The sequence below is a fragment of the Topomyia yanbarensis genome, chromosome 3 (genome assembly GCF_030247195.1).
Source record: "Topomyia yanbarensis strain Yona2022 chromosome 3, ASM3024719v1, whole genome shotgun sequence".
Taxonomy (NCBI): domain Eukaryota; kingdom Metazoa; phylum Arthropoda; class Insecta; order Diptera; family Culicidae; genus Topomyia; species Topomyia yanbarensis.
This window is the reverse complement of record NC_080672.1, coordinates 122,238,738-122,261,441: the sequence shown is the minus strand read 5'-3', so window position 1 is coordinate 122,261,441 and position 22,704 is coordinate 122,238,738. Positions and strand designations below refer to the sequence as shown.

General features: G+C 38.0%; 1 protein-coding gene across 7 annotated transcripts in view; it reads left to right on the top strand.

Moving 5' to 3' along the window:
- LOC131687447 (kinesin-like protein unc-104) overlaps positions 1 to 22,704 on the top strand; it is a 153,330-nt gene that overhangs the window by 69,196 nt on the left and 61,430 nt on the right. For 5 of the 7 annotated variants that reach the window (XM_058971530.1, XM_058971532.1, XM_058971531.1 and 2 more), the window contains exon 1: positions 15,456 to 15,710. The exons of 1 other annotated variant lie outside the window; for it this stretch is intronic. The gene's annotated coding sequence lies outside the window, so the exon portion shown is untranslated. Of the gene's footprint in view, positions 1 to 12,579; positions 12,675 to 15,455; positions 15,711 to 22,704 lie in introns of those variants that run through there. One more of the 7 variants, XM_058971528.1, reaches the window with a different exon arrangement.

Sequence of the window (22,704 nt, the reverse complement as noted above, 5' to 3'; positions counted from 1 at the left end):
CAGCTTAACGGCTGTCCTTTTTGAGCACGGCTCGCAGTGGGAGTCATTGTGTGTCGATGTATCGGTCGACCTCTTCAACGTGCACAGGCGCATTAAAAATTAACAGTTGAACCCTATTAGTTGTGTTGTGTTGTAATAATTGTAGTTTTTAGTACTAGTGTAAAATTGTTATGTGCTAGTCGTATGTCTATCTGTGTATGTGTTTGTCTGAGTATTTGTGACATATGGGTCAGGGAATGGATGCAGGACTGGCTTATATGATAGAATAGTGGGTAATCCTTCTTTGGATCACTTTTTATCGGTGTTCAATTCGTGTATTCGATTCGACTCATTCGGATTGGATAAATGAAGGTACCATTAATTTACCGACGCACATCAATCATCCATTCCCGGTCAGCATAGCATGAGAAACTTTTAACGGAATGCAATTGTCGTTAATAGTAAATACATATCATTTTCTGGCATTTAGACGATTCCAAGTAGTTTTATTGCATGTTACATGTGTGTTGTTCAAATAATACTCAATAATAATACTAACTCTTCTCTTTATTTCATTTTGTTTTATTTATTTTCGGTCTCATGCGTCACATTCCCACGATGACCTCTCCGAGTTCATTCATCAAAAAGGGTAACATTGCTGCCAACAATGACTATTCGCTACCATCAGACGTCGCCAGGTTTTAGAAGAATTGAGATGTACTCTCATACTCAATTGAATCAGATAAGTAGGAACGACCAAAAACTGCAAGTAGCATATTACACATGTCTTATTTTAACACATTAAATATTATTTGTATTAACTTATTATTTACAGGTAACACACATATCTCAACACACAACACTTCCCATACACACGTAAACATTCAAACTCGCAAATATACAAATGCTCGACAGGTGACTGGGCCAAGTGCATTCATTCGTAGGATCTATCATTTCGATGATCGCCTCGATTCTACGAAACCAGTGCACAATTAAGCTGACATAAGCTAGTCTCGTCTGGTGAATGCATGTAACCTGGAAGCCCCAGACACGACAGGACGAAACGGACAGATGACGGACTGGACTCGACGGGGCCTAGTTCAGAGTTTTAGGCATTCTTCAATGCACGGCTAGCGACATAAAAAAAAGAAAGGATGTGCTATGTGTGGTGGTTGGCTATTCAAGTATTGGTAGAGTTTGAAGTACTAATGTATGTCTTTCATGTGATGATCATAAATTCAGCTGTATCTTGTACCTATCTAATCTATTACGTCTCTCATATATTGTCCTTTATTTCTTCTTTTCGAGTCCTATACTGCCATTCTACACCCGCCTTCAGCTGGGTCAGCAAAGATGGTGATAGTGAACGTCTTAACACTCACACATTCTCAAACGCGGTATCAAGCGGGAAGCTACAAAAATGCCCTCGCGCACGCGGTTGCGAATCAATCACGTCCGGAAGTCTATTCTTGATCTTAGAAGCCTAGGTCCATGCCTTCAGCTGGACCAATTAAGAAAATACGCCCATACCTATTAGGCAACACGTCTCATGGCGACATGATCGGGAACCCTATTGATATAAATGATCCCACTCTCTGCCAGAATTCTAACCGCGCACCGAAAATTTAATATCAGACTCACGGTTCGCGCGACCATTCAAGAACACACGTTACAAAATCACGTCAGCGCACAAACGTTAGAGCCCCTCGCGATTTTCCAAGCAACCTACGTCCACGAACTCGCAAACATGATTACACCCCGGTGATAAGGTGAAAATCTCAGCACCCATAAACTTAGCAACACGATCTCAAGCGTCAACCTACAAACTTCCGCGCTCGCGCCATCATGAATCGGGATCGTCCGGAAGTCTCTATCCTCGCTACCAACAATCTAGGTCCTTGTTAATTAATAAAAAAAATAAAAAGATCGAAAAATAACTCCCATATCCACAAGACAAAACGTTCCATGGCGACATGACCGGAAACTCTAGTGATATGGGGTAACTCTCTCCCTGTCAGAATGTGATCCGTACACCGAAAGCTAAAGATCAGAATGACGGTCCGCGAATATATGAATGGCCGCAGGGTTTCAAAATCGAATTTATACACGCGAAGTCACATACACGCGAGCACACGCGACAAACACGTCGACATACGAACGCTTAAGCCCTTCGCGATCATCTACGCACACCTATGCCCGAGATCGCGTAAACTTGATAACACTCAATTGTGTGAACGTTTTAGTACTTACGAAGTTACAAACGCGGTCTCAAACGCGAACCCGCAAACGCGCGCGATCATGAATCGGTCACGTCCGGAAATCTTTAGCCTTCATTCTAGCAATTTAGGTCCATACATTCAGTTGGACCAATCAAAAAAAAAAATAAAGCTCATATGCACTAGACCACGCGTTCTACGGCGACATGAATGGGAATTCTAATGATATGTAAGAACGCACTTTCTTCTGGAATCTGAACCGTACACAAAAAATTAAGTATCAGATTCACGGTCCGCGCGCGATCATTCTAGAACACATGCGACTATGCGAAAGGCACACGGTTATGAAACAGAATTTATACACGCGAAGTTCATACATGTTAGCACACGCGACATACAAACGCACATGCAATCGAGCACGCTAACGTACAAATGTTCGAGCCCTTCGCGATGATACACGCGATCGCGAGTCCCTGCGCCCGCACATACCTGAACCGTACAATGAATATCGCATTCAGAATCACGGCCCGCTACAATTGGCCTAATGCAGTGTTTTAGTGGGCGACATTACCTGTCTCGTCTGCAAATTGTGGTATGTGATTCTGACGGGGAGCCCTTCCGAGAACCTAGCTCTACAGCTCCAGTAGGACAACTCTCGAAAAAAAAATAAATCTTTCGGTATTTGTAGGTTTCCTGTATATTTCGAAAGTCAAGAATACCACTCTCTCGTTACAAGGGCATCCAAGAAGGGCAATTTTTCATCTTTCTCTGCTTCATGTCTAAACTTGATATTTTTATGGATGTTGCTAATGGCTTCCAACATACGAAAAAAAAATAACGCTTGATAATGTAGAAGATATCATCAACGTATATCCGCCAGATCTCTGTCTTTTGACTTACACTTTGAAGCTTCAAGGACTTTCTTCCTACTAAACGAATTGCTAATCGAAAGGAAAACGTTCAGCGCTTGCTTCCTTGTTTGCTACATAAAACATGTTTAAATAGTTCAAAAGCTATTTTAAATGCGAATCGACATAAATTCTCGAGCCTATAAATATATGTGCTACAGCTTTTCTCAAAGTCAGACTTGTGTGAGACACAGACCAGAACACACGTGCGTGGTAGATGTTCCACTTATAGATAATCTGCATCGGCATAATTTATTTGTTCCGTACGAGTTAGTAGGAAGTGTTGAGAGTCTTTTGCTTGTTTCGTGTATTTTAACGAATTCACCTATCCTGAAAGTTTAGCGGTGAGGGTGACTGATCGACTTTTTATACTGTCTTTTATACAGTCCTTTTCAAGGTTCTACCACGAAGTAAAGAATATTTTTCAATGTTACCGATAGAAACAGTGAAAATTTGAATTGCATCCGATAGCAAAATTTATGTTAGCTAGTTGAATAGTATACCGCCAATGAAACCACAGCTAATGGCTGCTTTTATGAAATCATTTTCATCGTAATATTTGGTAGTCGCATTCTCTGTGGAATTTGTTACGCAATTGTGAGAATATTTCCTAACAGATCGCGCAAAAATATATTCCATTCGGCAATAATTATCGCTGAAAATCAACTAACTTCTGTTGTCAAACATTTAGGAATAGAAGTATTTTTTCGTAAGGGTCATTTTTCTTATTCTGATTTGTATAAAGGAATTTTCTTACTTCAGTCATGCACATCCATACGAAAACGTAAATTTGTGTGATCGCACTTTTTCGGAAACTAGGAGTGGGTAATGTCCGAGACTTTTTCTGGGGATCTAAGAAGTATCCCGTTACCCAGTAATAAATTCAATTAAAACAATTTTATTATCGTTTCTTTGCCAAAAATATAGGTATATAAACATCTGTCAATAAGTGCTAATAGTTTTCGGCAAATTTTTGCCGATAAAAGTTAAGGAATGCTGACTAGTTCAGTTATTCGAAATTTAAATCTAAATTCTAGAAAAAGTGGTATGTTTTAGTCAGGATCTTTTAAGGTTATACAGAAAACTTTCACACAATAACTGGCCTACGTTAACACCCCGGTTATGTTCCGGACATTACCTACCCCTAGTTTTTCTTTAAATATTTGTCTATGTTTGCCGTAAATAGTTCACAAATACATAGGAGAGTGGGTTACCCCCCGGAATGTAAAATTGTTTTTTTCCTTGTAAAATCGTGCTTTTACATAGACTGTTGCTATTTGCTTTTACATAGACTGTTGCTATTTGCTTTTACACAGACTGTTGCTATTTTATTGAAGTAATTAATTCTCGAATAGTTTAAATCTTTTACAGGGACTCTTGGGAATGTGGCAGTTTCGTCAAAAGAGACCATAATTTCATCCTCTTTGAATACACTTCAGTTCTGAAGTTGAGATGTTGATTCAATCCGCTTTATCATGTCCAGGAGGGGGTTCGTTTTCTGTGCCCTGTATGGACCAGATACAATTTTTAAGGCATGTCAGAGACATTGTACCCTGCCTGTTATATTGTTTCTCATAATTTTCAAATAGTTCACAATATCGTCTTGATGTCAAAAGAAAAACTACAGAAAATGTCATGTGCATTTTGAAAAACTTATTATTCTTGATGCAGAAATTAGAAAAACTTATTATGTCAGTTTGGTTTCTCAATTTTCTCTGTTCAGAAGCTAAAACTCGCTCTGCTGCTATAGTATAGACCTCAACCTATATGGATAACGGAAACATCGAAGTGAAATTACTTGATTTGGCACCATGTACTTGCAAAGTGGCCATTCAAAGATTCATGTCGTACATCGTAGACATGAAATCCGAGCAGTTCGTGATGGCTCAACGGAATTCGTACTACTCTGGATTCTGGATTAACTGGCAGCAAAAGACGTTCAGGAAATCTTCCTGAAACCGGCGGTCACGGATACGGTTACTAAATAGTCAGACCGAGATCGTCGCGATGATCAACAATTATCTGACTATAGCAACAAGGTCTCCATATTCTACCTCTATTGAAGCTCTTTTGACGTTAACGGTTTGACGAGTGGTGCTCGTAAATATTGTTAAGACTCGTATATAACAGTAAATAATTAATTTGCATAATAAGCCAACGAAAGTCGTTTCGTGGTTTTCACGAAAAACTCGTAATAAAAAATAAAAGTGTTTCAATAGAACTACGAATGATTCATCATATATACGACAAATTCGAAATTTCTATGAAAATTGTCTGTACGTAACTAATTCGCAGCGGTTTACGAATATATTGTATCAGTGTGTAATGACAGTTGCAAAAGCCGCATCAAGTACCTCAAACTCAACAGCTAGTGCTATCAGAGAGGAAGCTACTGGCAATGACGGAGGGTTCACGCTCGTGACCCGGAAGGGAAAGAAGTTCGGTAGAACACCTGATCGCTAACATACCACGATGATGATACGGACATGTGCGATGACGACAGAGATATGAATAACCCTCATGATACAGTTGATACAAATATTTCCCCGACGTAATGGCAAGTTGTGTGTACGGAATCGGACAAACTCTTACTATTAATCGCTTATTTTTATTTTTTACATCTTCTAAATATATTAAAAACCCGGCTCCGTGAAGCTAACGCTTTGCGTCGTGCCAAATAAACGAATTGAAAAACCTGTTTTAATTTAGCTAGTGGTGATATTGCTATGCTCATTTATTCAAACTATGATTTAATTGTTGGTTACGTTCAATAGAACATTGTGAAAATGTCTATTACATTCTTATTTTACTTGGTAAGTAAAGGGCGAACACGAAATTATTGCGACACATTCAACAGGACATAACTTTTTTACCATTGGGTAAAAATCAACCAAATTTTGCACACTTTCTCATTGATGTGTATTGTTTACATGCTCTCAAACTCGAAGTCGTGTTTTTCGATTCAACGAAAATGGAGGTGAACCAACGCGAGTCGAGAGAACAAATTCTTTCCAAACACCTGGAATTTCTTGACCTGTCGCACCGGCAGTTGGGAAAAATGTTGAACATTCACCATTCAACCGTCTCCAGAGTGTTAAAGTGGTTCCAGGAGCGCTTGACGTTGGACCACGGCAAAGGAGCTGTAAGAAAACCGGCACCGGAGAACAAGAAGACGGAGGGAAAGGTGAAGCGGATGATTAAAAAAAATCCCAACCTCTCAAGCCTTGTTTTGGCTAAAAAGATCGGCATGTCACAGAGCTACGTCCAGAATGCAAAGAAGAGAGCTGGACTACATACATACAAGGTACAGAACTTCCCAAACCGCGATGAGCGGCAACAATTGACGGCTAAATCTCGGGTACGGAAGCTCTACGAGAAGATACTGACAAAATATGGCTGCTGTGTGATGGACGACGAAACGTATATAAAAGTCGATTTTAAGCAAATTCCGGGGTTGGAGTTTTTCACCGGCAAGAGCAAGTTCTATGTGAACGAAAAATTTAAGAAGAAGAAAATATCGAAGTTCGCCTCCAAATATCTCATTTGGCAGGCTATCTGCTCTTGCGGACTGAGGAGTGAGCCTTTCGTGACAAAGGGCACAGTAAATGGCGAGATCTACAAATCTGAGTGCCTCGAGAAGCGCCTTTTGCCGTTCTTGCAGCAGCACGACGAAGCTCCGCTATTTTGGCCAGATTTGGCATCATGTCACTATTCTAAAAGTGTCCTGGAGTGGTATGAGACCAATTCTGTCCATTTTGTTTCAAAGGACATGAACCCGCCAAACTGTCCAGAGCTGCGCCCGGTGGAGCAGTACTGGGCAATGATGAAGCGGGAACTTCGGAAGAGCTAGAAGACAGTCAAAGACGAGAAGGACATGTTAAGAAAATGGAAAAAACTGAGAAACTGGTACCGGATGACACTGTAAAGACTTTGATGGAGGGCATCAAGCGAAAATGCGTGCAATTTTACACTAAAGGCTCCATCGATTAACTTTTCTTTTGATTTTTGAAGTAAATATATGTATAAAACTACCCAAAAATTTTGGTTTGAACATTATAAGAAAATTGGCATGACATTTTCGGTGTCGAAATAATTTCGTGTTCGCCCTTTATATATGAGTGCACGACTGCCACGAACCTCATGAATGATCGACACATTGTCGATGCTGACACACTTGAAATATACAAAATCAAAAATATCATATTTAATAAGCTTAATGAGCGTGAGTTCAATGTTGTCTTCATGATAGCATATTTAAAAATGCGGTGTGATTGAGGAGGGGGGTAGGAAAAATTCTAACTGGTGAAATAGATGCTCCAAATATACTTTCTCAGATTAATGTAAATGTGCCCCCTAGAAGTTTAAGATCGTGGGATTTTTTGAGACTTGACTTTCAAAGTACTGATTATGGACAGAACGAACCCATAAGGGCGATGTGTAGTGTCTTTAATAATGTTTGTGAATGTTTTGACTTCTCTGTATCAAGTGATGTTTTAGGCTAACTTAGTGCATTAGATATGATTTAAATAGTGATTTTGATTTGTTCGATGTATTATTAAGTGTAATGTAATAAAATGTAATGTGCAATATTGTTTAATATGTATATATGAAAAGATAATGAGGTTTTTACACGCATTTGGAGGGTGTTCAATGGACTTTCTCCAAATGGGCTTTTCCTCATTCTATATTTCATGTAGATCATGTAGGTCAGATAAAAAATAAATCAATAAATAAATAATTAGTGGGAGGGGGGCATGCGTCGGGAACCACCTAATTTTTTTTTGGTAAACGGGGTGGACGAAGGGGGGGGGGGGGGGTGATAGGAAGGATGGGGAAGAAGTGGATAAGGGGTGATACGTCCAACTGCATATTATACTTACCATTTGAGATTAGGTTAGTGAAAATTGGTTCAGTCCACCGAAGTGGCTTTTGTTCTGGAATATGTCCGGAACCTGGGACTTCCGGAATTATCGATAGTGGACAATATATTCCGTAAATCTTTGATTCGCCATCAGTAATCTAGATCTACGATTCGAAGTAATTTGATGTTTATTTTAATAGATTTTTAACCTATGAAGAATTACGATTGTACCGATTCACACGAAAAATTCCAGAGTGACCGCAATAACCAATCCTGGACCAAAAGTCAGAACTGAATGGAATTGAGTAGCAGTCAATGGGAGTATTATATCTTTCATTTGAAATCAAGGTTGAAAAAATCGGCTTAGAGTTTGCTGGAAAATAGGTATGGTATTAGCTTAGAAACTTGGTGAGTTTCCGGGCACATCAAGAACTGGTATAGGTGACCAATGTGGCCAAATCTACTTTAATTAGTCATTAGTTATTTAGACCCGCAAATCCATGTAATGTTGAACGCATTTTAATATATATTACAGCATTCAGACATCACAGTTGTTACGCATAATGCGAGCACCTTTCGTTTTCACCGTCTTGAAGCTTTTCTCTATCAAACGTTACATTTTGGAAAATATTTATTATAGTCATATAAGAAAACTGCATTTTTAACTGTAAATAGTATGAAATGTAAAAAAACGTTAAAAGTTGTTAGCAAACTTTAGAATGAGTTTGAGTAAAATGTTCGATATCTCCGATCAATGTCCTCTGTCGAATAGCACAGGTGAGAGCGGTGACTTACAGTGGAATTCCAGTGTAGCGTTGCAGAACGGCAAGTGTAGCATCTATTGCACACAGGACAGATGCGGAGTTCCGACGGTTGGTTCCTATTCGGTTTCACAGGAAAACAATGACAGTACTAAATATTATCGCGTATTAAACACTACTTTATTCAAATGATATATCACGAACCTAGGATTTTGAATGTGGGTGAACGAAATCGTTTCGCGAATAGTTTGCTGATTTTCTGCCATCTCGGCGGGAATCTCACTGACAACTGCCAAACTTAGCGGATGTAAGCAATACACTTTAAAAAGAATCTGAGAAAAGATTTGTTCATTTCGATCAAATATGAACAAAGTAACGTCCGTAGTGTAGATAAAAGCTATTTTTTCTTCACCAAGATGAAAATTGTTTTAAACCACATTTTCGCGTTAAATACACAAAGCATATAACTAAATTAGTTATGGAATTTGTGTTTTGGCTTCCTCTTATGCTAAGCCCAAACAAGTTTCGACTTCATTAATTGTAATCAGCTTAATCGGAACTCCTTCTCTCGTGGGATATCATGCAGGACTAGTGGTTTGCTCAGAAACACAAACAGTTTTTTTTCATTTTGGAGCTACCTCAAATCCGACGCTAGCTTAGTTATGTCGCTAAGTTAGTGTCGGATTCTGATGAGACGAAGTCGAAACGCAAATTTCATAACTAATTCTACTTACCATTTCCTATGCAGCTCTTAAGGAATAATCAACAGAGAAATATGATGAAGTCAGTGTAAATCGCTCAAAACATCATCTCAACTCAACGTAACTGTCTAGTTTTCTTAGAATTATTTAGTATATAAATCTATGTACATAATATACCTTATTAGGTGAGCAATGTTATGATATAATTAAGAAAATTTGATTGAAATTTCTGTTTGTTCTATTTGCTTAAATATACAGTATTATCTCTAACTAGTGTATTATCGATTTTAATTATGGCTAATTTGATATTGCCTTAGCTTTTATGTATTTTGTTGGCTCAATACAATATGTAAACTATTGAAACCTTAATGAAAATGTACTGCTTGAGACCACACAGGTAATTGTAGTAATTAAAAAGCAAATAAGGAAATTTATTGCGAAGATCCAGAAGAACCGAGTTTGATAGTCACGAGAGAAAGCAATATCAAAACACCAACCTCCCTTTCGAAGCAAGTGTGATGGAAAACCCAATTGTAAATGAATGAAACTGCAGCTCACACACACCCATGGTATTTTGTGGAGCTCTCCAACAGCCAGTGACAATATGGTAAAAGAGCGGCACTCGAGTGCGCGCGCATCCCTTTTCCTGATTGCTGTCTCGAACACCAGACAACGGATGGCGATGGTGACTCATGCCAGGAGCCATATGCCTATACATATACGCTGTATGCATAAATTTGCAACATGGAACATTACACTGCCGCCACCGAGGATACGTTTGCTCTCACGGTGTACAACTGCCCTCTTCGTGGGGTGGGTCTATCCTTGTTGTATATGTGGTCGTGTCGCTTTAGCCCCTTCCCACACGAAACCTACGAAGAAAGTGTACAGCACATGTTATTGCTAATTACTTTTCCTATACGATTTGAGAAAAGTTACTAAAATCTATATTTGTTGTGGTTAAAAATAGCGATATTAACAAATATAAACAAAATAAGGTTTCTTTAAAGATGGATAAAGTCTTCAAAATAGAAAAAAAAACTTCTAAAAAATTTTGGTTCTATGCTGTTGTTCTTAGAATTACAGCAAAACGTATAACAGGTGAAACAGTATTTTCATGTCACAAATCAGAGTGGTACTTTTTGTTGGCTACCGTTTTTTTCGCAATTTTTAATGATTATTATCAATCCGTTTATCATCATTATCGTGGCCGAATCATGGATTTTAGATTTACAGGTTTCTAGAGCTTGGGTCATCGGTCTATTTGAATGCCCGCGCACGCGCGTTTTCCTCGATTACACACAGCGAGTGCGGGATTAGCTTAGCTTAGCTTAGTTGACCGCCCGTGAGTTTCCCGTGATTGATCAAAGCCTGTTGAAATTGCATATTGAACCAAATGTATGATACTTGGGAGTAGTTCATCATACTCAACGTGCAACCTAAAGAGACTAAGATTATAGTATGATCAATAACGTAGATGGCCACGCCCATGCAGGTCAATTTTGGGATGGGAAGGAATGTTAGTTCAACACTTGTGACTATTATGACCGAGGAGTGGTGTCACAGGATGATGCAGAGATGAATCAGGATATATCTTGGTAGATATTGTGATTTAGCAAAGTATTCACGCGCTTTGTCTTTTCATTTTAGATTAGAAGTTTTCAGGTGTGCGACCTCCAGTAGAAATATGAATCCATTCAAATAGGCATTTTAAAAATTATTCTTCTGTGGAACGTAATGAAAGTATAAAGCCGCGTGGAATATGATAGAGGTCTATTCATCTATAGACAATATGATCTTAGAAATATGTACGAAGTCGCTCGCGATCAATTTCCGAGAATTCGAAACGAACAATTTGAACTCCGAACAGCCGGCCAACATAAAAAACTTTTTGTGCAATTCGACAGCTCCATCTTAGGCCAATTCAATAAATTTCCTACATGAAAGTTTACTTTTTTTAAAAACGGTTTTTAAACCAAAGCTTTGGAAGTTAAATCTCGTCGTGGAAGAGCCGGTATATTAATATATGCTGTTACTTAGTATAACATTAGATTTCGTCATTTACAGCTATTATACAACCGCCAGAAGAAACTTAAAACGTTCGTACACAATCGAGAATAGCGAATCAGAAAAGGTGACTATATGTCAGTGATTCACTAAATACAGAATGGGTAAAGGTTATGATGTAAAACCTTAAGGTCCGTCCAGGTTAAGTATTCGGTACGGAGCAATACCTCGACCTAGGAACTCCTAGCATGTTGTTAGTCGCCTCTTACGACATGGGAGCAGCTCCCAGAGGTTCTATTCTTGGCTGAAATAGTGCAAAAAGATTTGCTCCGAAGTCGACGACCTCTACCTCGTGCTGAGAATAACTTTTCGGCATTCGTACTACGTGTACATCCCGCTGTAGTCTGCCGTATTTTCTCAGCTTTCCAATGTAAATATGTTTGTATACTCCATTTTTTACTGTGCCGCCAAGTACTGAACGCTGCTTTTTTCAACACCCGTGCCTCATGTTAGTACGGAGCAGGGAGTATCACCGATTTATATAGAGTAAGTTTTGTGCGCGGTTCTAGCTGTTTCCAGTTGGAAATAGTAACAACGCTTGGTATCGAAAAAAGCGGTCGACATCGATGGAGTAAAGCAGAAGTTTCTGTAAAAGAACATAAGGGTGATTTAAATTAGTTATGAAGATGCGTTTCGAGTTCCTCTAATCAGAATCCGACACTAACTTAGCGACAGGACTAAAACATCGCTAGGTTCAAAATCGAAAACACTATTGTGTTTCTGAGCAAACCTCTAGTACGTGATGTCCCGCAAGAAAAGGAGTTCTGATTAAGCTGATGAGAATCATTGAAACCAAAACTTGGTTTGGTTTAGCAATCCAATTTAGATAAAAACTATTTTTTCGTCACTAAGGAGAAAATTGTTCCACAAATCCTTCAACTTAATTAGTTTCGAGTTCCTCTCATCAGAATGCGAAACTAACTTAGTGACAGGACTAAGCTAGCGTCCGATTCTTAATCCTGTCACTAAGTTAGTGTCGGATTCTGATGATTTCTATGATGATATGATGTCACTGCTACTACCGTTTTTTTTTTAAATGTTGATCTTTCAATTCAGATAACTTTTTATTTCTTCCTCAATCTTTAGGTATGGATGTCAGCAATCTATAAAATGGATATTTTTGTAAATGCTTATGAGCGCATTATCTAAATCCGTGACAAGTTCCCACAATTATCGTTTAGGTATGTACGTTTTCTACTTTTATTGCCTACTAAATAGACTGTTCATATTGTTTCCCTGAATTAACCTAAACCACCTAATATATTCAGTTAGAATAGAACAAGCGTTAGATTTTGGGTGTCTTACAGATATTTAAGTGTTGAATGGGGAGATTTTGTAAACCCAATGCAAATTAACATATTTAATTGCATCACGGAAAAAACGCTGTAGAAAATTACCTTTTCAAACTTCCATACAATTGAATATAATCCATTAGTAAGCTTTTGACATATTTATTTCATTAAACTTAAATACCATAACCGTACGCTCGCACCATACGCTTAACTCCACTCATTACGTTCTGTACAATATCTGGCTGCAGCTTCTTCTGTACGGAAACCCACTTTTGGGATGCTTCCGTAGTGCCTGCTTCATAATTGCCCAGTATTTTTCGATGGGCCTTACCTTCGGTGCGTTGGGGGTGTTTATGTCCTTGGGTACGAAAGCGACCCCGTTGGCTTCGTACCACTCCAGGACAACATTTGAATAGTGGCACGACGCTAGATCCGGCCAGAAGATCGTATGGCCCTCGTATTGCTTTAGCAGGGGAAGCAGACGCTTCTGCAGCCGCTCCTTAAGGTAGATCTTCCCATTTACAGTTCCGGTAGTCACGAACGGCGCACTTCGTTTGCCACATGAGCAGATCACTTGCCAAATCATGTACTTATTGGCAAATTTCGAAAGTTTCTGCTTCCTTACTTCCTTTTGTGCTAGGCGATGAAGACCAGTAGCTCCAGAAGTCCGCCTTCACGGAAGTCTCATCATTCATGATGAGGCAATGAGGCTTCGTCAGCATCTGGGTGTACAGTAGACTGCCCAGAAAAATAATGAATTTTTGAAAACACAATCGGCCCACCCCTGAGTCGATTCCTAGTCCCACCAGGAGTACTTGCTCCAAATTTGAAGCAAATCGAACAAGTCTAGCTACCGGACCAACGTGCTTGAAGTTTGTATGGGATTTTTCGACAATTTACATGGAGAAAACCCTCTTGCTCACATTTTCACCGCTAGGTGGCACTGTATACATCAGATTATCACCAAAAGTGAAACTTAAGAAGCTAATTTTATTATCTACAACTTTGTTGAAGACTGCAAAGCGATCCGACTCGAATAGGAAAAGTTATTAAACTTTTAACGAAGTGATGTCTGAGTCAGTTTTGCATGGGGCCTAGCAGTGCATGATAGTGTATCAGTACTAGGTTCTAACAAACTAAACATTTTTGTGGATTAATGGTTAGATTTAGCTGAATAGTATGTTCGGAAGAATTGCAGTACATAATACGAGTTATATTTTGGTTAGAAAATTTTAGGTCAATCTTTTACCGCATAGATCGCGCCATCACTAACTTTTCAACGGAGAGAGATAGAATATCGAAATGTTTGGAAGAATTACTGAAAAATTCTTGTTCTACAACTTTGTAGAAGACACCTAATTTCTATCTCTCCCCGTTGAAAAGTTAGTGTTGGCGCCATCTATGCGGTCACAGGTGGAACTAAAATTTTCTAACCAAAACATAACTCGTATTATGTACTGCAATTCTTCCGAACATACTATTGAGCTAAATCTAACCGTTTTTCCACAAAAATGTTTAGTTTGTTAGAACCTAGTACTGATACACTATCATGCACTGCTAGGCCCCATGCAAAACTGACTCAGACATCACTTCGTTAAAAGTTTAATAACTTTTCCTATTCGAGTCAGATCGCTTTGCAGTCTTCAACAAAGTTGTAGATAATAAAATTAGCTTCTTAAGTTTCACTTTTGGTGATAATCTGATGTATACAGTGCCACCTAGCGGCGAAAATGTGAGCAAGAGGGTTTTCTCCATGTAAATTGTCGAAAAATCCCATACAAACTTCAAGCACGTTGGTCCGGTAGCTAGACTTGTTCGATTTGGCTCAAATTTGGAGCAGACACTCCTGGTGGGACTAGGAATCGACTCAGGGGTGGGCCGATGGGGGTCATTTTTTTCTGTCACTCTAGTGTACAGTTTCCGGGCCTGTGACTTTCCCACCGTATTTTGCTGTTCGTCACAATTTGGAGCCTTCTGCACTTTGTATTATATGCAGTCCCTCCCGGTCCTTGGCTCTCTGAACGAAAGATTTGGACAGATTCAACTTTTTGTCCACATCGCTGACCGAAGCATTGGGATTCCGCTTAAATGCTTTCACTACACACTTGTGATCCTGATCACTAATAGAACATCCATTCTGATCGCATTTCTCCTTCCGTTCGATGCTCAGACGACTCACCATTGACTGCACAATTCCGAGTTGTTTTACGATGTCCCGATAGAAGAGTTGAGGATTTTCCAGGTGCGCAAAATCAATTCGTGACGGTGCTTTTCCACTTTCGCCATTTTCTCCAATTTTCGAAAAACTGACGGCGATAAAAATACAGTGTAAACAATATTCTCTAACTACTTCTACCCAAATTTTCAAGAGGAAATACCCAATTATTTCCTACAGCGTTTTTTCCGTGATGCAATTTGATGTGGTACATTCTTTATTATCTGAAATAAAGGCTGCATACAGCCAGCCTCAATAACACTGATAAGGAGATTTCGACCGCTGCGCTGCTGCATGCTCTAATCTATGTTTTGGAATCGATAACAACGAATCTCCTTTCGGACCGAAAGAGCGCACACATGCGCACATTCGTTTGTCGTTTGCAAACTCCCGGAATTCCATCGAACCTGTATCTGCTCTCTCAGCTGTAAATCCTTATTTTCCGATTGTTCCAGTTTAGTTTCGCACGAAGCTTCGGTCGGTATGGATTTGTAATCGGAGCCCACAGGGTGGATATCTAGTAGTTCTGTTCTGAACACTCTTCTCCAGGAGGGTCAAATCTGAACCCAAAAAATACAGGATATTACGGTAGATGTTATGAAATTTGTGAATGTTTCGCGATTTGGTGAAGTGAAGTGAAAAAAATTTTTTTTAGGAAGTGCTGGATAAAGTTTTCTGGAAAATTCAACTTGAATTATAAATTTTCATCTGTAAGTGTGATAAATCATGAAGTGGAAAATATATTTTTCCAATTTTTACGTGTTTGCAAATTTATAAAAATTTATAATTTCTAATGTGATGTAAATGTAATCCAAAGTTCCAGCGTTTTTAGACTAACTGGGAAGAAACTTGATAGAGGTCATGTACTAGAAGTACCATTGGATTCCATATTTGATTTTCGTCTGTGATGAAAAGCAGTTGGCGGCCATATTGGAAAATGTGATCAGGGATTTTCCCAGAGTGAATTCGAATACAGCAAAGAAGAAAAACTTCATAGTGCAAAATCGCGATAAAATTTGTTTTACGTGGATTTATTGGACAACATGGCTCGTGGTAAAATTCTGGAACGCCATTTTGAAAACCAGCCTTTCTTTATATTCCTCATCGTTTTTTCGCCCCCATCGGAAAAGCTCTCTTTCTCCTCTCACAGGATCATTACGTCGTAGACATCGTCGGGGGATTGATTTCGCATGATTCTTTCTATATGATTCATTTTCCTCCGAGTAAAATGTCATTTCACCGATAATCTGCAGAACAAGCTTGAATATGCTTAAATTTTTTATATAAACCAGATGACAATTACATCAACCAATTGCATATGCCTACGAAACAAGCATTCAGATTCCATCATTGTATTGATTTTTCTGGAACAACAAAGATCGAATTGCGATGCACTTTTCCCGTCCTCTGGACAACTCTCAAACCGTTGCAACTAGCTGTTGGGAGGGGGGTGGTGGTTGATTACGATGCATCGCCTGAACTCATCCCAATTTTCCATCGTGAGTTTCAGACGTCACAAAGAGATGTTTTGCTGCTGCATTGGTAGCTGCAGTAGCACGGTACTTCATGAAGGGGTGTCTTTTGTCGCTCCGTGTTCAATTTCTTCGACTGGGCATGAGTGACAAAACACATTAATTTTCTGTGTTAGCCTATGTGAGGAAATCTACAGCGTAGATAGGATCAGGTAAAGTAAGATATCCTGGTATAGGACAGGGTTTTTCCGTGAGCTATGATTTGTCTGTTGTTGGAAAGGCATTGAAAACGACGTTTTACCGAAGAAAGCATAGGCGGAACCCGGGGCTATTCGGACCTTCCTAAGCAAATCGTCCTTTTTGGGTGGATATATGTTAATGAATGTATCGGTCAAAGGTCCTGATTATTAGTTTGAAACCTCAGCTACATTTTGTTAACATTAGTTTTTAGCGTTTCGGATTCTCCTCATCAGTAACTAGCAACATCTTGGCGCCAATTAGATGATAAATCTAAACTAGCACTCAATGTTAAATCCAAAAAATCATACGCCTGCCATGAACTAAGCAACTGGCATGTTTCGAGAGCTTCCGTGCTTGTCTTCCGAGAGATAACTCGGAAGATGCCAGTGGCTTAGTTCATGCAAGACGTATGACTTTTTGGATTTAGGATTGAGCGTCTAACTAGTGCTAATTTTGGTGCTAGTTTAGATTTATCATCTAATTGGCACCAAGATGGTGCTAGTTACTGGTAAGGAGAATCCGAAACGCTAAAAACTAATTTAAGTTAGGTATTGTGCACAAAAAAACTATTTTTTGCATAGTACATTTTGTTGCCATAAAATATAATTTGCACCACTCCATGGCAGCGCAAGGCGACGATTTGCAAAACTCTACGTTTCACAATGTAAGGGTAATTCGGACCTCACTACGAGGCAATTTAGACCGCCATTTTTTAAATTTTGTTGGCAATGGAATTATGTTTACATATAAAATCCGTATTTGAAGAAACTCATTAAAAAGCAAAAAAATAAATTGACTTTAAAAAATTTATCTGGTTAGTCACAGCTGTCAATTGGCCCATCATGTATTTTCTTTGCTAAAAAGTTGAACACACATACACAAGTATTTAAAAATTTTTCACCTCATAGAACACGTACCTCTGATCCCTGTAACACTGGGTATTCTTGATCCCTATCATTAGTTTTTTCAAACACTTTCGAAATGTATAGAAATAGAAAAAAACATCATTTTCATAAAGTACCTAGCACTATTAATTGATCTAAAATGTTTTTTCCCGTGAACAAATTATGGTATAAGTTATTGAAGGTTGGAAAAACCACTTGAACAGCACTGATTTACGGCAAATACTTGTCATGACTTTCGACTGTGGTTTAAGTTTGCCGTGCATCTAAAAAGGTTAATTTATTTGTCAGGATGGGTAATTAGCTAAGCTTTCGTGTCTATTAGTCATAGTGTGCTTTGTTTGTTCAGTCCTAGTAGGCAGGGGTTCGGGTTATCACACGTTTTCACAAAAACCTCGTTTTGTCAGCATTTTCAAAACTTTTTATTTATATTACTGATAGGACATAGTATTCGGATTTACACATCATTCATAGCTCTTACAGTTCGAATTGACTACAAAATGGCAAATTATGCAATTAAAATTTTTATTTAACCCTAGAACGTTGCACTGGGGTACAAATGTACCCCACGCCATCCTTGGAGCCACGTGGAAACGAGAATTCGGCATTTATTGACCTGGGATCCTAACCGTAATTCAATTTAGAGTTCCTAGTAAGAGTAGGAAAGGTGGTATAGCCTGTTTGGTTACAGCCTTTGGTGGAAGCAGGTGTCAAAGTTGGCGTGGGATACATATGTACCCCAGTGTACGGTTGCCGTTAGTGTTTCGTTAGGTTTCGTGCTGTCAGTGGAAATGTGACTCGTGACAATACCAGTTTAAATACCGGTTGTTTTACTACGTAAGTAACAATTAGTATTATAAAATCGTTTTTAATCATTTATTAAATTAATTTAATTTTGAAGTAGAGATAAAATTCTCATTTTTGCTGATTTTTATTGTTTTATTGTTTTTTATGGTTTTTCAAAATAATGGTTCGCACGTATAATTTGCGCACAGTAACTGCTGTAACAGCAACGTTGCTACTGTTACCAATGTATTACTGGTCAGAAATATTTTTTTCATGTCAATTTCCACCCCATTTCCTGGTATTTTCCAAAACCCGATATTTAAACTTTCACTCTTCCAAAATATTCCACTTTTTCAAAAATATTGAAATTCCATTTTGAATCGTTTCTAGACCATTCTTTCAACTTTTAGAATCATTTGATTTTTTTAAATCGGTTAAAAATTCGCAAAGTATTTTTTGTGAAAAAAGTCGAAGCTGCGAATTATTAATTTTTTTATTCAAACCAATTTATGTATAATTGGTTTGAGAAATTCCGTACCTTCACTTACACAGCTGTTTTCGCAATTAAAAAACGAAGAAAATGATGTATTATACATTTCTTTGCGAAAATTGCGATCAAAGCCATGGGGTACGTTTGTACCCCAGTGCAACGTTCTAGGGTGGAAAACGTAAGTGCAACGTTCTAGGGTTAAAACTTCAACAGCATGATAGCCATCATTACATACCGCCTCCATCTCCATCGTTCACGGGAAGTGTTGATGCTTCACCTACTTAACAGAAGAACGACGATTTATCAGACTCTTTCATAGGTGTCGAAAAGTTGTTGGCTTGGAAGGGTATAAGATCTAGGATTTGCTCCAAGCAAGCGATGCGCCTGTAAGGCAGAGTTTATTATGTAGTCGTTCAGTTAGTCTTCCAGTACACGATCACTCGAACAAGAAAAGTTGATCTTGTTAAATTTTTGAGATTTTTTAAAACTCTGGGTAGCTGGCTACCGAGAGCACCTTTTGTTTTCTAAACAAAGGCAATTTGAACTTCAAACAGCCGACCGCAGATATATTGTCAAGAAAAACTAATCTTCTCTGCGTAATTGACCGGGTCACTAGTTATTGCAACAGTATTAAAGCAGATTTCGTTATTTCTTCTCTATTTTAATTGGGTTGAAAACCACTAAGAGATAACACTTAATATAGACATATAGTTGTGATAGCGCGAAATCGGTCTATATTTTATGAATTAGTCATAATAGTTCTTCAATTAGATGTATAGATGCATAGATGCGAATTTTCAGATCTCTGATCAACTATTCATTCTTACAGTAGTGTTTTCACACCTATATTCGTTCGCATCCTCTCATTCTGCTACTTTCTGCAGAAGGTTAATAGCACTCAGTCGTCGCCGGTCTAAAGACCAAATGTCATCAATAACCTTAGACTCGCGTGGGGGCATGAGATAGCAGACTTGTGAGAACTTTGTTATCTCACCATTTGACGACCATGACGCGGCATAACACCTGCTCAAACTGTTGCTGGGGAGAGTAAATTCTAGTTTTGAAATTTTTAGTTTTATGTTATAGAACTGTCAAAATTATGAATATAAAAGTGAATCACTCCAGAATGTATCCTTAGGTCGTTGCTTGACTCGAAATTATTTTCCCCATTCTATTGAACTTGAGCGTATGTGCTGAATACTCTTTATATATTCAAAACACAGTTCTAAACGTGCTTCGAATGAAGCAACAAATAGAAGGGGCACCGTATCCCAGTTTTAATGCTCAAAACAAAACTGTTCGTAATATAAAATCAAAACCCTCTGCTGGGGATGTCATTGTTTCTGTTCCTTTTCCACTTTTAAACTATTATATTAAACACTACGCTGCTGAATAGATCTTAAGGACTTGATCGATATAAAATACCAATGGTTGCAAACCTGTGATAACAATAAAATCCAATCAGTACTTCATCTTGGACAGATGACATTACTTTTGGATTGACTACCAAGAATAATAATTTTTGATATTATGGTGGTAATAGTTTCGATGAAAATTTGCAGTGTGACCGCACTTTTCAACCAGTAACTCCGGAACCGCCAGTCGGATCAGAAAAAAATCAATTGCAGCCGATGGGAAAGTTGTACCTTTAATTTCAGATTAGGTTTGTGCAAATCGGTCAAGTCATATCCGAGAAACAGATGTGACGTTTTTGGCACATATACACATACACACTTTTTTCGATCTTAACGAACTGAGTCGAATGGTACATGACACTCTGCACTCTGGGCCGAGATTAGGTTGACAATTGAGTGATAACCTTTCTATATCAAAAAGGTAAAACGATGAAAAGTCACTACTAGTGGCTGAGCACCAATATTGAGTTAAAAATGTGACATACACTAAAATATAATCAAAGTTATTTAAAATAGAACTATTTGGAATAACACTACGATTACTATTTCATAATCGTACACAGCATTTAATTAGGTCACTCTTCATCACTTTTTTGTTTACTTCGATTCTTATGTATTCCACAGATAACAGATTTTTCCACTAGAACAACATTTATTTGAAAACCTGTGATAGCTATCCAAACGACTCTCGTTAAAATCAGTGGCTTACTACTGCCATTTATTCAACTGTTTGCTACACGTAGTGTGACCACAGATAACAGACGTTTAGGCTCGATTTGAATCGTGTGTAAATACCCGCTACTGAAATTCCGAATAAATCAGACGTCTGAAACACGTTTGGCAAACGTTTGTAGATGGCGCAGTGATCGATACAATGCAGTTAGAGTGCCTCTGTCAAACACGTGTAGCAAACAGTTGCGTAGATGGCTATAGCGAAACACGGATTTGCAACGTTTATCAATTTGAAAGTTTACACAGGTTTTTGAAGAAATTTTGTTTTAGCCTAAACGTCTGTTATCTGTGGTGTGACAGATGCATTCCGGCTGCATAGCACCGATTGTTGCGCTATCTACAAAAGTTTGCTAAACGTGTTTTAGTTGCTCGCTCAATTTAAAATAATTTGTTTTGCATAAAAGATTCAAAAGTTTTGTGTCGACGGGTGAATGTTTAATTATCCTTTCCCGACGTTTTTCACAAAAACAGATTCAAGTTTTATAAAACTATGAATTTCCTTTCTGTGATTTTTTTCAGTTCGTCTTTTAAACAAATATAGAATGGTTTTGTAACATGTTACCATCTCGCATCAAGGCATTTGCAGCATTCCAAAATAAATGTTCAACAAAAAAGCTATTAAAATATTGATGATAAATTTAGTATATATTAGGCATCGTTGCTTAAGATGCTTAAGGGGTTAAATACCTTTTTATTTTTCAAAGGATCGAAATGTTTTATTACATTATCTGAAAGTACAGCTCCTTGAGATTATTCTCCCAAATTTTTATAGAGATCCGGGAAATAGATCGAAAGTTACAGCGCTTCCAATCGCGCTTCTTCTACCAAGATCAGTGGAAACTTGAAATTTTAAACTCGATTATCTCTAAATGTCGTTTTTTCCGACAATGGCTTTTCCGTGATCACGATTGCCAAAAAACTACTCAACCGATTTTCTTCATTTTTTTCAATGGATCGAAATTAATTTTTCTCGTACCTTATCGATTTCTTTTTTATGCACAAATTTTTGTTTTGTGGATGGAAATTTTTTAATACAATTTTTAAAGCTTGAAACAGCGATTTTTAGGAAAAACGTTACCGAATGCAGGAAAAATATATTATTTATTCAACTAATCTTTAAAGTACGGGGAATACTCATATATTAATAGAATTGGTTGAGTTTTGAGGTTTTAGCTTATCTATTGGTGTTCAATCGTGATCACCACAAACCTTTTAAATAAAAAAGGGTTTCTGGTAAAAAGCCATAACTCCGCCAATTATCAATATATTTTTATGAACTTATGCTTGTTTATTTCACTAAAAAATATACTACCAAAATACTATAAGTTTGATATAACGAAATTATTGTTTTATGCCTTTACGTAAATTCAAACTTTCTTGATATTTTTCGCGCAAAAAGGTATGTAACCCTTTAACACCAGCAAAAACACTTGCATGTGGGTTTCCTCAAACATTGTGAATGCAGATTCATGTAGTTTATAAATTTTTCAAAGAAAAGTTTTAAAGTCAACCAAATGTGTTTTGTTGGCATTGGTGACATCGGTTTTATTGATGTCAAATCAAACTCTATCTATATCCATACCAACAGATTGAGAACAACTATCACAAAACTTGACAAATTCAATAATACAGTTGAACTGCTGACCACAGACACTCGGTTTCATATG